We start from the raw sequence: 12500 nt of genomic DNA on the forward strand, positions 1-12500 counted from the left end.
CGGTGTTATAACAGTGGGTTGATACTTCCAAAAAATTGATAACCATATATTTACATTTTTTCTCATTAACCCATTCGCCCCTGAACCGCCCGTAACCGCCCGTGCGGATCCAGGTCCTTTCTACCCTTTGTGACGTCATCAGTTTTAACGGTCAAGGACAACTTTCTTTGGTAACTTGTGCAGAGTGAAGAGATCTTTCAAACCATACCAGAATGACCACAATTCAGTCAAGGACACCGGAGAAAGAAGCAAAAAACCACGTGACAAGGACCTGAAAATCTCCATGAAAATCTTGTTCCATTACCCACCTACCTTTCCTTTCACCTAATCCTAAGATCCTAAAAGCTTTCCTAAAAACTCTTCCCACCAAAATGAAGCCTACTAAATGCCCAGCAAGAGAAAAAAAAAATGAGGCAAGAAAAGCGAAAAAAGAAGGGAGGAGAGAAAGCGAAAAGTAAAAGTCAAGACTGCTGTGTCACTTTTAAACCCAAAAACTATGTCGAAATTTTGCTTTCTGCGCATGCCCGAACTTCGCAAGCTGATATTTTGCATCTGGATCAGAAGGCCGCCAAGTGTACGACCTGTAGACCGGTTTGTGGTAAGTTTTAGCTCTTTATAGCACGACAGTGACCAGAAAACCACTCGACTAGCTTCAAAACGCGTTTTTCGGCAAAATCTCCAGGAGCGAATGGGTTAAGCCACATGTTACGCATGAAAGCATAGGTGTTAATATTTACAGCAATAAATGGAAGGTAGCTAGGTAAATATCGCGGAATAGATTTCAATACCGAGGTGTCATCAACGTATTTAATCCCATATCTCCACTCCCTACACAGATTGTTCACTAATATGGCATACAGCAATGGCACAAGTTTTGTTCGTTGTGGTATTCCCTCATTCAGTGGTAACTGGATGCGAATAAACCTGACCGATTCACAGTCTTTGTAAACGGTCCGTTAAAACGAGCCGATCCATCTGATAGCAGCCTCATGCACACCCAGCAGCTCCATTTCTTGGATAAGGATATTGTGATCGACTAAATCAAAACCTTTACTGAAATCAGTAAAGAAGATGCATGCATAAGCGTCACCTTGGTCAAGGGCCTTAAGGATGACTTCGAGGAAGAAAACAAGAATGTGGGTTGTGGACTTCCCGGCCAGGGAAAACTGGTGGTTGTCGAGCTTGTCACAGACTTGCATGAAGAGGGAATCCAGCGTAAGCCCTTCCATGACCTTTGCAATATGGGGCGCGAGAGAAATAGGCTGAAGATCCTGTTCAACTACTTTGGGTGGCAAACATTTTGGTACAGGGAAAACCTCAGATTGCTTAAGAGGTACAGGAACGTATCCTTGTACCATAGAGGCATTATAGAAATTAGTGATGACTGATGAAAGTTCAAAAGCAAATTCTTTCCAGACTTTCCCCGGGATGGGATCAGGCCCCCCTGATTTGTTTGATTTAATGCCTCTCAGGGCCTTGTATACCATACGTGTGTCAACCAGCAGGTGATCAGGGACCGGGAAAAATGAACCAGGGATAATCTGAGACAACGGTACAAAGTCAGCAGTAAGACCAGCCAAGAAAATGTTAAAGCTGTTAGCCAGCACCTCAGTGGACTCTAAGTGATCTCCAAGCATTTGCTGCACCCAACTTTCGGAACACCGCAGCCCAGTAAGGCCTTTGATTTCTTTCCACCACCGCCTAACGTTGGTTTGTTTAACTTTCCGGTCATAAAAGCACTTTTTACAGTTCTCACACACCTTTTGTACGGCATTACATGCCTCCTTATATGCTGGGGAGTCCTTTCCAAACTTGAGAAGTTTTTGACGTTTTGCTGTCAATGACTTGATTTTCCCAGTTATCCATGGTTTATCCGATGCATAGACGTAAGTTTTTTCTATCGGCAGAAACTTATCAACAGCATCCTTGAGAGTATTAATAAAGATGTCAAATTTCTCATTGACAAGGGTAGTACTAATGACATCATCTCATGACTGTTGCATAATCCACTGACCAAAGTCCGTATCCTGCTAGCCCTTAAATCACACCTTCTGACAGCTATTTTTGTGTTCTTAGATGTCGAGGAGGACTGCTGCGGTGAATCAAAACAGTATAGTGGTCGGTAGATCCCAGCTTAGCTTCGGGTGGTTAGTCAAACACCAATCAAGGGTTCCTGAGTCTCTAGTATTAACCTTGACAATCTGACTTAACCCAGTCGCACGCTTAACAGCTAGTTCAGTTATGCATGTACTTGTAGGGTTGAAATTACCACAAATAAAAATCAAACCTTCAGGTTGGTCGCAAAGTTAAGACTCTACGTTATCCTGGATATGTTGCAAGAGGCGTTGATTGTCCTCAACAGTGCTAGAAGGCGGGTGGTAGACAGTTCCAACCAAAATCATAGATACCTGTCTTGGAAGATGCAGTGGTCGAGCTTTAACCCATATTGATTCAACTTCAGACGACTCAAAAGCACGGAGACAGGAATATGGAATTTCCGCATCAACAAAAATGCAGACACCCCCCGCATGGGTCGGCCTATCCCGTCTCAACAAGATGTAATTCGAAAGGTGAACAGCTGAATCTGGAACAACAGGGCTCAGCCATGTCTCTGGGATACTGACAAAGCCAGGCAGATTAACACCAACAACGCCTTGTAACTCAATCATCTTGGACACCAGGGAGCGAGTATTGGAGTAGAGTATTGTTGGAATCCTAGCAACACCAGGGTCTGTAGGACCTGGAAACAATCACACCGGTTGTGATCTGCCTGTTGGAGAGTCAAGTGGGATTCCTGTGGGACAGACCAACACAGGGTGCACACCTTGCAATGAAGTGGCTTCCTCTTGCTTTTTCATTGACCCACCACGTTTTCCACGAAATGACTTCCTTAGTCCATTTTCTTTAAGTTTTTACTATAGCTCAGGAGCCAATCACTGCTTGCGTGACACTTTCCTAAAAGACAGGAGCTCTGAAGCGCTGTAACAAATTCTATCAATTGATGAAATCGGTGTTGATCCAAGATGGCAACTCGATGTTGGCCATCAATTGGCTGTGTAGCATGCCTGGGAAACTTGAGCTGGGCGATAGTAGAATCCGGTATATAAGTAGCCAACAACCAAGATAATGATGTTAGGTAGCATTGCAAGATAAACTACAGGTCCAGTAAGAACCATAGAGTTAACAACACACTAATTTAGACAGAGCACAAACAAACACAACTAGCAGCCATTGGCGCCGCTGACCTCTCAAAAGGTTGACATGAAAGAAATGAACAACCAAGTGGATAAACAACCTAAGCGGTGGAGAAAGAATTTGAAAAAATTCAGGCTTGACCAGGAATCGAACCCCAACCTTTGCAATTACCACATGCAACGTAATGACACTTCTCACCTTTCGTTAAATGTCATTGCTTGGTGGTTTTCCACTTTGCAGTTGTTAGCTGATTTTGCAAATTATGCGTATCTTTAAGACAGCTCAAAGCACAAGGTACCCTGACAAGAGCTTAGCACATTTACCAAAGGATAATAACCTGATATCCAGCATGGCTTCTGCAAATCTCACTCGTGTGAAACCCAACTGCTCATAACCCTCAAAGACCTTGGTAGAAACCTTGATCATGGCAAGCAAAGCAATATCATCTTGCTAGACTTTGCTGAAGCTTTTGATACTGTCCCACACCAATGCCTCCTACTCAAGCTAAGCCACTACGGCATACAGGGCACAATCAACAAGTGGATTCAAGCTTGCTTGGCCCCTTAATGTTCCTCATCTAAATTAACGACATAGGTGTAAATATAAAATCTCACATTCAGGTTTTTGAGGACGACATGCTCTTATAAGCAACCGTGAGCAGTAAACGTGACGCCAATACCTTGCAGCAAAACCTTGACAGCCTGGTGGCCTGGACCAAATTATGGCAAATGTCCTTCAATTGTGACAAATGAAAGATCCCAAGGGTCTATTGGAGGAGAAACCCAATCGTTCATCAGTATTCAATGAATAGAACTCCTTTGGACTCTGTATCTCAACATCCTTACTTGGGAGTCGAGCTGTCCTCCAATTTGAATTGGAGTTTTCATATAGAAAACATTATAGGGAAGGCTAACCGGTCCCTTGGTTTCATCAGATGTAATCTTTATTCCTGTCCAGAGAATGTTCAAAGTCACGCCTACATTACCCTCATTCGTCCTTGTCTGGAATACGCCTGTAGCGGTGGGACCCACATACTCAAAAGCATTGCCACAATATTGAAGGAGTACAGTGGCGAGCCGCCAGATTTGTAAAAAAACTGCAATGTGCAACAACCCGGTACAGTCACTAATCTCCTGAACGATTTGAACTGACCCTCAATAGAACTGAGGCGAAAATTGCACAACTCACCACCATGCACAAAATGGTGAACAATAAAATCAGGGTCAATATTCTGGAATACATTGCACGCCAAACCCATGTTACACGCTCTTAAAATAGCAGCAAGTTTATAAACATTGGTAGTAGCAGCAATACCAATAAGTACAATTTTTATACTAGAACTCTGAAAGAATGGAACAGTTTACTGCCTTTTTTATTAGATCAGATTTCCGTGGAGGCATTTAAATCTGCTCTCACTAATTATTTCAATCTCTCATATTGATTTTACACATCATTTCATTTTACTGTTTATTATTATTATTATTTATTTACTTGTTTTTTTTTTTGTTTTGCAAATTCACAGTGGTGGGAGACCTTAAATAAAAGAAGGTACAGCTTTACGCTTTGCCCAAATTCATGAATATGACAGTAAGGCTAGGCATTTTGCTAAAGCTAATATGCTTATTGGGAAAGAGCTATTCGCACATAAGAATCAATGCTTTAATGGTGCAGTTGATGCTATACGGCACTGCAATACCCGAGTTTCTCCTCATGCTTCTGAACATTATTTTAAATTGAACAAAACTGAGCAAGATACAATGAGCATGAACCCAGGGAACCACAGTCTGATGCTACAGTAGCCAGATTCCTTAGTAATAGAGAGCCTACACTGCCAGTCTCACTGGCACTACCATTCCTTGCAAAAACCAGACAGAAAACTTAATGTAGACTTCCTGTACAGATTAGGACTATCCATTTTATGTGGCCAAGTGATGTGCAAATTTAATCAGTTCAAGGAAACTGTCTGAGCTCAATCTCAAATTGATGCGTTGTGTGTCCCTCAAAGTTAGAGTCACTGTTTACTACTGGTAGAAAGGAAAACATAAATAGGACCAGAACCCAAAATTCCTTAAAGCTAAGGATTCACCATCGACAGAAATTGTTGATTTATCTTTGTCTGCATGCAACGAAGTGTAATGAAACAAAAAATAAATGATTTCTTGAATTCCCAAACACGTGCATTTGCCCGCAGTATGTTTTAAGAGCGGGTATGAGATCATGTGAAGAAGGTGCAATGTGTAAAGTAGCAAGGATATATATGCTGAACAGTAAACAAAGTTTCATTGTGGCTTTTCAATTCTACAGGATAGTTAAACTTATCTGTTTTGTCCACATGGTTCAGGGCCATCATGGTCACCCTGGTACAGTTCGATCTCGTGTTTCAAGAGTCAACATGGACATTCAAGGCCCTATTGTCCGCCCGTCCAAACAAGAGAACGTTGCAGTTCAGACTGTTGTAGCTCTCGTTCACATGATGCAGCTTCTAGTGGTTCTGGCCATAGTTGTTTCCCCTTGAGAGGAAGAGTCGGGGAACGTTCGCACCGTAGAAGTCGTGCTGCCTCTTGCAACCCTGAGCGCCCAACTTTGGCTAAGGAAATTTTAAAGGCCCTACAGGCGAAAACAGAGGAGGTCAAAGTTGTCAAAGAAGTGCTCGACTCGCTAAGACACAAGTCTGTAGAGGAGAAGCCTGACTTCAAATATAAGAGTAACAAGAAGCAGTTCAAGTTCACCACTGAGGTTAAAAACAAGTTTAATCAGATTTTAGACAGAGCTGGGGCTGATGACATGATCACTGATAACCGAAATAAGCTTATTTCTATTGCTGATCGGGATGGCTGGGAGTAGTAAAATATTCTCAAAGGGAGGCATTAAAAATGACTGGGAAGGAAAGTAACTTTATGTTCGCAAAAAGAAGCAAAGAGATATCGGGAGATACAAAATTGGAACAATAGCCTGGGAAGAACTCATTTTAAGTCTCAGTCAACTTCTCGCAAAAGCGGCCCCAGTGTAAATTTTGGCCAGTCACATAGAATTGTGGATTTTCACCTGGATGTCGGTCAGCATTTGCTTAATCCTGCACCACAAAAAAAAAGCTGCTGTGTATCGCTGTTTTGGTTGTGGCAAAGCAAGCCACTTCATCAAGGAGTGTAAAAGTTACCTCTTCTGCTAAATGACTAGCTGACTCGGACTTTAATAAGTTTTCAGAACCCGGGAAGGCTGAACTTGACACAAGTGTTTCTTCGGTTTCTTGGATTAGAGGCCATTTTGCAGGTTTGGTATTCTATTGCGGCCTCTTTGTTTATTCCTAGCATTATTGAAAGTCGTTATAAGCTACCTTTTGTTTCAATTCCAGTGAAGAGTTTCTTTAGTAATCATAAAAGCACTCTTGATAATAGAGCTTTTGTCTGTGAGGCTATCAAGCAATTGTTGTTGACGGGTAGCGCAGTGGAAGTCAAACCTGACCAAACTCATGTTTGCAACCCCTTAGGTGTAGTTCCTAAAAAGTATGGCAAACTTCCATTGATTCTTGACCTTCGCTTTCTTAACAAGCACCTAGTCAAGCATAGGTTTAAGTTTAAGGACCTTTGCGTTGCCCCGGATATTCTTCAACCAGATGATTGTTTTTTTACTTTTGCAAATCGCAACCAGTTCGAGGCGATCTTGATTGCCTTGGCCTTCTAGTGAATGAAGAAAAGAGCAATTTTGAACCGCATGAAAAGGGAGAGCACCTGGATTTTCATTTGGACCTTGCCAAAGGAGAATTTAGTATCCCACCAGGCAAGATTGATCACCCGCTTAATCTGATTTCACTGCTTCTTGACAATGTTTCACTCTCGTATCACGTGTCATGTATTACAGGTACCCTTATTTCCATGGAGCGCATATTGGGTCCAGTTGTTTGTTTGCACACCCCAGCCTTGTAGGCAGTCCTTAAGAGCACTTATAGCCTTTGTTACCAGGTGGCTTTAACATGCGATGCTGTAGAGAACTTAATTTTTGGAGAGATAATTTCGCCCGTTTGTGCAGCAAACCAATCTGGAAGCCTTCCTTAAAGATAGAGCTTTCGTTTTATTCTGATGCCAGCAATGTGAGTTGGGCAGGGTTTATCATTCAATTTGGTACACACATCGCCAGAGGAAATTGATTGGGTTCCGAGGGCCTGTGCAGGTCTTCTTTCCCTGGGATTCGTGCAATTAGATTCGTTCTTCAGTCATTGTCTATTGGCGGGAAAAGAATGCAAGCATAGGTCTGACAATCAGAGTCTGCAGCATTTTGTCCGTCGCCAGTAGTAAGCCCCATTTGCAAAAAGAAGCAGTTGCTATTTACAATTTGTGCCACAAAGCAGGTATTCACTTTTCAGCAGAGTGGATACCCCGTTACTCTAATGTCAAAGCTGATTATTGGTCAAAAATTGTCAACACAGATGATTGGATATTCTGCAGGGACCCAACATCGTGGACTGTTTTGCTAGTTATAATTTTTTCCAGTTGCCCAGGTTTTGTTCTTGATGGTGATGTCTTGGGACCGAACCTATTGACGCTTTTAATGTCAGCTGGGGAGGGGATTACAAGTGATTGGTTCCCCCAGTGTTCCTTATTCTCAGGGTTATCAACCACATGAAACTGGGTAAAGAACAGGGCACTCTAGTTATCCCCTTTTGGCAATGTGCTCATTGGTGACTGTTGCTGTCTCAGAGCCCTGGGGTTTTCCACCCTTTTGTTCTTGACTGGCTGGAGATCCCCTTACACGAGGGACGTTTCTTCCTGGTTCTCCAACCGCAGATCTCTTTGTGCATGGTATTCCCTCATGTAGGGTATTTGCTTAAGAATTGCGTTTCCTTAGTTTTGCTTTAGAACACTCTGTTACGTTTTAGATAAGTACCTTGAACGAGTTGTTCAGCCTATTTTTTTGTTTTTGTTTTGTCTGAGCCTTTTTAGGCCTTTTCCCTGTGCAAGTCAGTGGACTTGGAAGTGTACAAGCACACACAAGTTGTGTAGCTGAAGTAAGCTGAAAGGGCAGTGGCAACACAGTAGTGTGTTCGTTTTAGAGTTGAGTGGACTCGTCCATCCCTGAGTGGATTTGATTACCAGTTGATGCCAAGTGGGCCAAGCCTTCATATGTTAGCACTGGTGCTGTCTCAGCTTGCCATGTGGGCAGTTTTCCTCGCAGACGTGTATCTTGGTCAGCAGTGAGTTGACCAAGATGGACGTTGAAATTTGAGCTCCTTAAAACTTTGACCTTTTGACTAAGTTTTCCATTCAGTCTCTTCTATTATCGCATTTTAAACATAACTAAATCTGTTACAATTCCGAGAAAAGAAAATCTGATACAGCAGAAATTGAAGCTCTATCGAAAACAATTAACCACCTTCAAGAAAAGTTGGCCAATATCCTACGTCTGGCCCAACACTAGTCCTACACCCGATGAAGGTGTTAAAAGCCTTCAATTGCTTAGTGACGGCTTTGATGACTTTAACGTGTTCCAAAAAGAAGAAAGAATGGAATTGAAGCAAATCAGTGTTGAATTGGTCAAGCTGACAACGAAAGTAGACGCCATTGGAAAAGCCATTGATTAAATCTATGAATACAGCTACAAGTTTAATGTTAAAGTCGTGGGTTACCCGAGCTTGACACAAGGGAATCTGCACAAGAAACAAGCTCCATCTGCATTAGCCTTTTAAGGGCTTTGGGTGCTGACATAACTATCAGAGATATTGACACAGCACACCATGTACCGATGAGACAAGCAAGTGGTGAGCCACGGCCCATTATTCTTAAATTTGTTTGCCGCCTTGCACAAGATGAGTTCATTGCTAGACAAAGGGAAGCTCGTAACATCAACGCTGCAAGCCTTGATGAAAATGCCGACCTATATAAGCTTGGAATCTTCGACCATCTAATGCAGAAAACCCACGAAATTTTCTATGAAGCAAAGTTCAAAACCAGAAATTAGTACCAATACTCTTGGACAAAGAATTCATCAGCCCACCTTAAGAAGAATGCAGAGTACAGAGCGACCAAGGTAATGGATATTAACGTGTTGGTGCAACTCTCCAATCAAGAATCCCAATGAACTTACAAAGCTCCACTGCTATTGGCAATGAATATTTCAGATAAAGTTTGAATGACTCATAAAACTGTAAAGTAAACCTTTAAAGAGTTGCCATATCATGGTGTAAATATCCTAAATTGCATTGGACAATTCACTAACTTATTATCTGATGCGTTACCTACGAAAAAGCATCTTGAGAAGCTTTCAAGTATTCATGATTTAGATTTGTTTTCTTTAAATGTCCAAGCAGACATAAATCCTCACTTCAATATCTTTAATCAACGCATCCTTGACCATTATTATTCTCCGCATAGCTTCAGTATTTTGAACAAACAACTTTCTTCACCAAACAAGTCTAACTTTTCTGTGTTACATAACAATGTTAGGAGTTTAAGGAGCAACCTAGAAAATCTGCAAACACATTTGCTAGACCAATTGAAATATGGTTTCAGTGTTATTGGTATTTCTGAAACAAAACTTACGGAAGAAAAGGGGTTAGATTTTAATCCTTCTATACCTGTCACTCACTTGAAAACGTTCTGACACCTCTAGCTTCTGGAGATGTTGGCATGCATTTTAAAGATTTTTTAAATTATACGGAGATAGAAAGAACGTCCAAAGAAACTTTCCAGGCCTTATGGATTGAGATTCAATTGTCTGGGCGCCCCAATATAATCTGCAGAGTTATCTATAGGCAGCATAATTCACCAAAATGCTTTCAAGATTACTTTGAAGAAACACTAGAGAGACTCTCCGCCTCAAATAAATTGGTCTTTATCATGGGTGACTTCAACATAAACCTACTCCGTGTCAAAAAATGCAATTATGTGCATAATTTTCTACTTTCATTACAAAGCTTTTCTTTTATTCCGACAATTGATAAACCAACCAGTGTCCATAACAATTCAGCTACGTTGACAATATCCTATTAAATAGATTTGATCATAATATCACCAGCAGGAATATTGTTTCCGAAGTTAGCGATCATTATTCACAATTCTGTATTCTCCACTCTGTTAAAGAACATACATATATGTATACATACACTGTACTGAACATCCCTAAAAAGGGGTCTTCAGCATCAATATAAAAATAAAATAATTAAATAAATTAAACGGATGAACAAACTATTTAATTAATTAATTTAAGAAACTATGTAGAACAATAACTAAAATCACAACGTACTTGACCAATAACAACAATAACCAGAGTATAATACCATCAACGTGACAACTAACTTTGACTCTGAAGAAGACTACCGCACAGGTTGTCGAAACGTCAGTCACTGTCAACAACAACAGTCCTATTCAGGACTACATTCAACAGGACGATCAAACTCACTTTTGAAATAGCTAAATAGTAACTTTGTACAAATTTCAACATCTAACCTAGTTCAAGTTACAAATCAGTTCATTAATTACACGTCTCTTAAATTATTCAATATTTTCACACCAAGGTCATAAAAAAGCATGTCGGCCAGTATTGATTCTTCAAGATGGAATATTCATGCTATCCCTAATCTTGTCTGTCTATCATGGACTTCAGCTCGCGTTGAAAATTTATCTGACAAGTAGCTAGGTGACAGACCTTTGAGACAGTTATGCATTATAACCGCATCATTGACCACAAGTTTTTGTTTGACATTTAGCTATCTAAGTGATCTTAGATCTGCAGAGATATGGTCATATTTGCGGAGTCCCAAGATAATCCTGGCTGCAAAGTTTTTAACAGGCTAAATCAAAGCTTATGGATGTTAGTCGCCAAGGTATTGCTCCAAACTGAGGAGCAATAAAACAGCCCGTTAAAAACAACGCTATTAATGATTATTAAAAGTGTTTCCTTATCAAGTAAGTGTGTAAGACCGAATCCATCAGGAAACTGAGTAATTTTAATTATCAGTGGACAAAAACCTTGTACCAGAATAATTTAAACAATATCGCATTCTTTTTCATATTTTTCAAGGGCTACAGATGTAATTGGTTATCTGTAATAACACCAAACAAAATTTCTTATGGGAGTCCGAGAAAACGAATGTCAAATTTCACTAAATGACCATCTTACACATGAAATTTTCAGAATTTTACCTGTGGTTTCACAATTCTGGTGAAATTTGACATTTATTTTATCGGGCTCCCATAAGAAATAGTCTTTGGTATTGTTGCAGGATGATAAATTATATCTATAGCCCTTACAAAATGTACAAAAGAATGCAGTATTGTTTAAATTATTCTGGTACAAGGTTTTTGTCCACTGAAAGTTGAAATTACTCAATTTCCAGATGAATGCCGTCTTAATTCTATTGATCTGGATAAGTTTGTTCATACAACTAGCAACAGTTTTACGCAAGTGTTCATCATAGGAGAGGCACTTTTGGAAAAAAAATGTAATGTAAAACAAAAAGCTTGATTCAAATTACATGAGCTTAGAATTTAGTGTATTTTAAAAGAGAATGCCATACAGAATCTAACTTTACATTGAAGTCAATTAAAACCGAACAAATCATGACACGAGGCACGAGGAGGCGAGTTAAAATGAAGCAAAATTGAAAATCAAATACAAATGCAAATCAAAGTAAAACACGATCCAGATTTAAAATCGAATACATTGTAAAAAGAGAATGCACTACAGAATCTAAGTTGAAGTTAAATTGGATTACAATTGAATTCAACTTGAAAAGAGAATCGAAACAAAGCTAGTGGCAGTGCTCGACCATGAGAAAATCTACTTTAGTTTGAAAGTAAATTCAAATTCTTTGCGTGGTCGAGCGCTGCCACTGCTAAACCAGCGCCCAGGTCTCCCAGCTAAATTACTCCCATAAACCCATGCCGTAGGCACTTGTTGCGGCGGTTCTTGCCAAGATGCCAGAGTGGCGGAGGTATGCAGAAGTGCAAAAGGCACAGAGAAAAGGCAAGAAAGGAGGAGAGGAGAGAGCAGTTTCTGAAGAGATTATCGTACAGCGCATGAGTTCCGACATTTCTGGAAAACAGCAGAAATATACAAGAATCGGTCCACAGGAGTATGTGGGAGTATTTGCGGACGAGTAATTGCGACGTGCTGGATGGTGAGCGCGTGCCATCCTGCAAAAAGATGGCCCACGTTCCAAACCAAAAAGTTTTTATGTGCGATTTATAAAACCCGAAGGAGGAGAGGTTCTTTCTGATGAGGAAAAAAGGTGCAAAAAGGTGAGAAATCACGAGGATAAGATTTCTGCACAGCGACATACATTTATTATTATGCATGCAGATATCTTGTAC

The sequence above is a fragment of the Porites lutea genome, chromosome 12, assembly GCF_958299795.1.
Source record: "Porites lutea chromosome 12, jaPorLute2.1, whole genome shotgun sequence".
In the NCBI taxonomy this organism is placed as follows: domain Eukaryota; kingdom Metazoa; phylum Cnidaria; class Anthozoa; order Scleractinia; family Poritidae; genus Porites; species Porites lutea.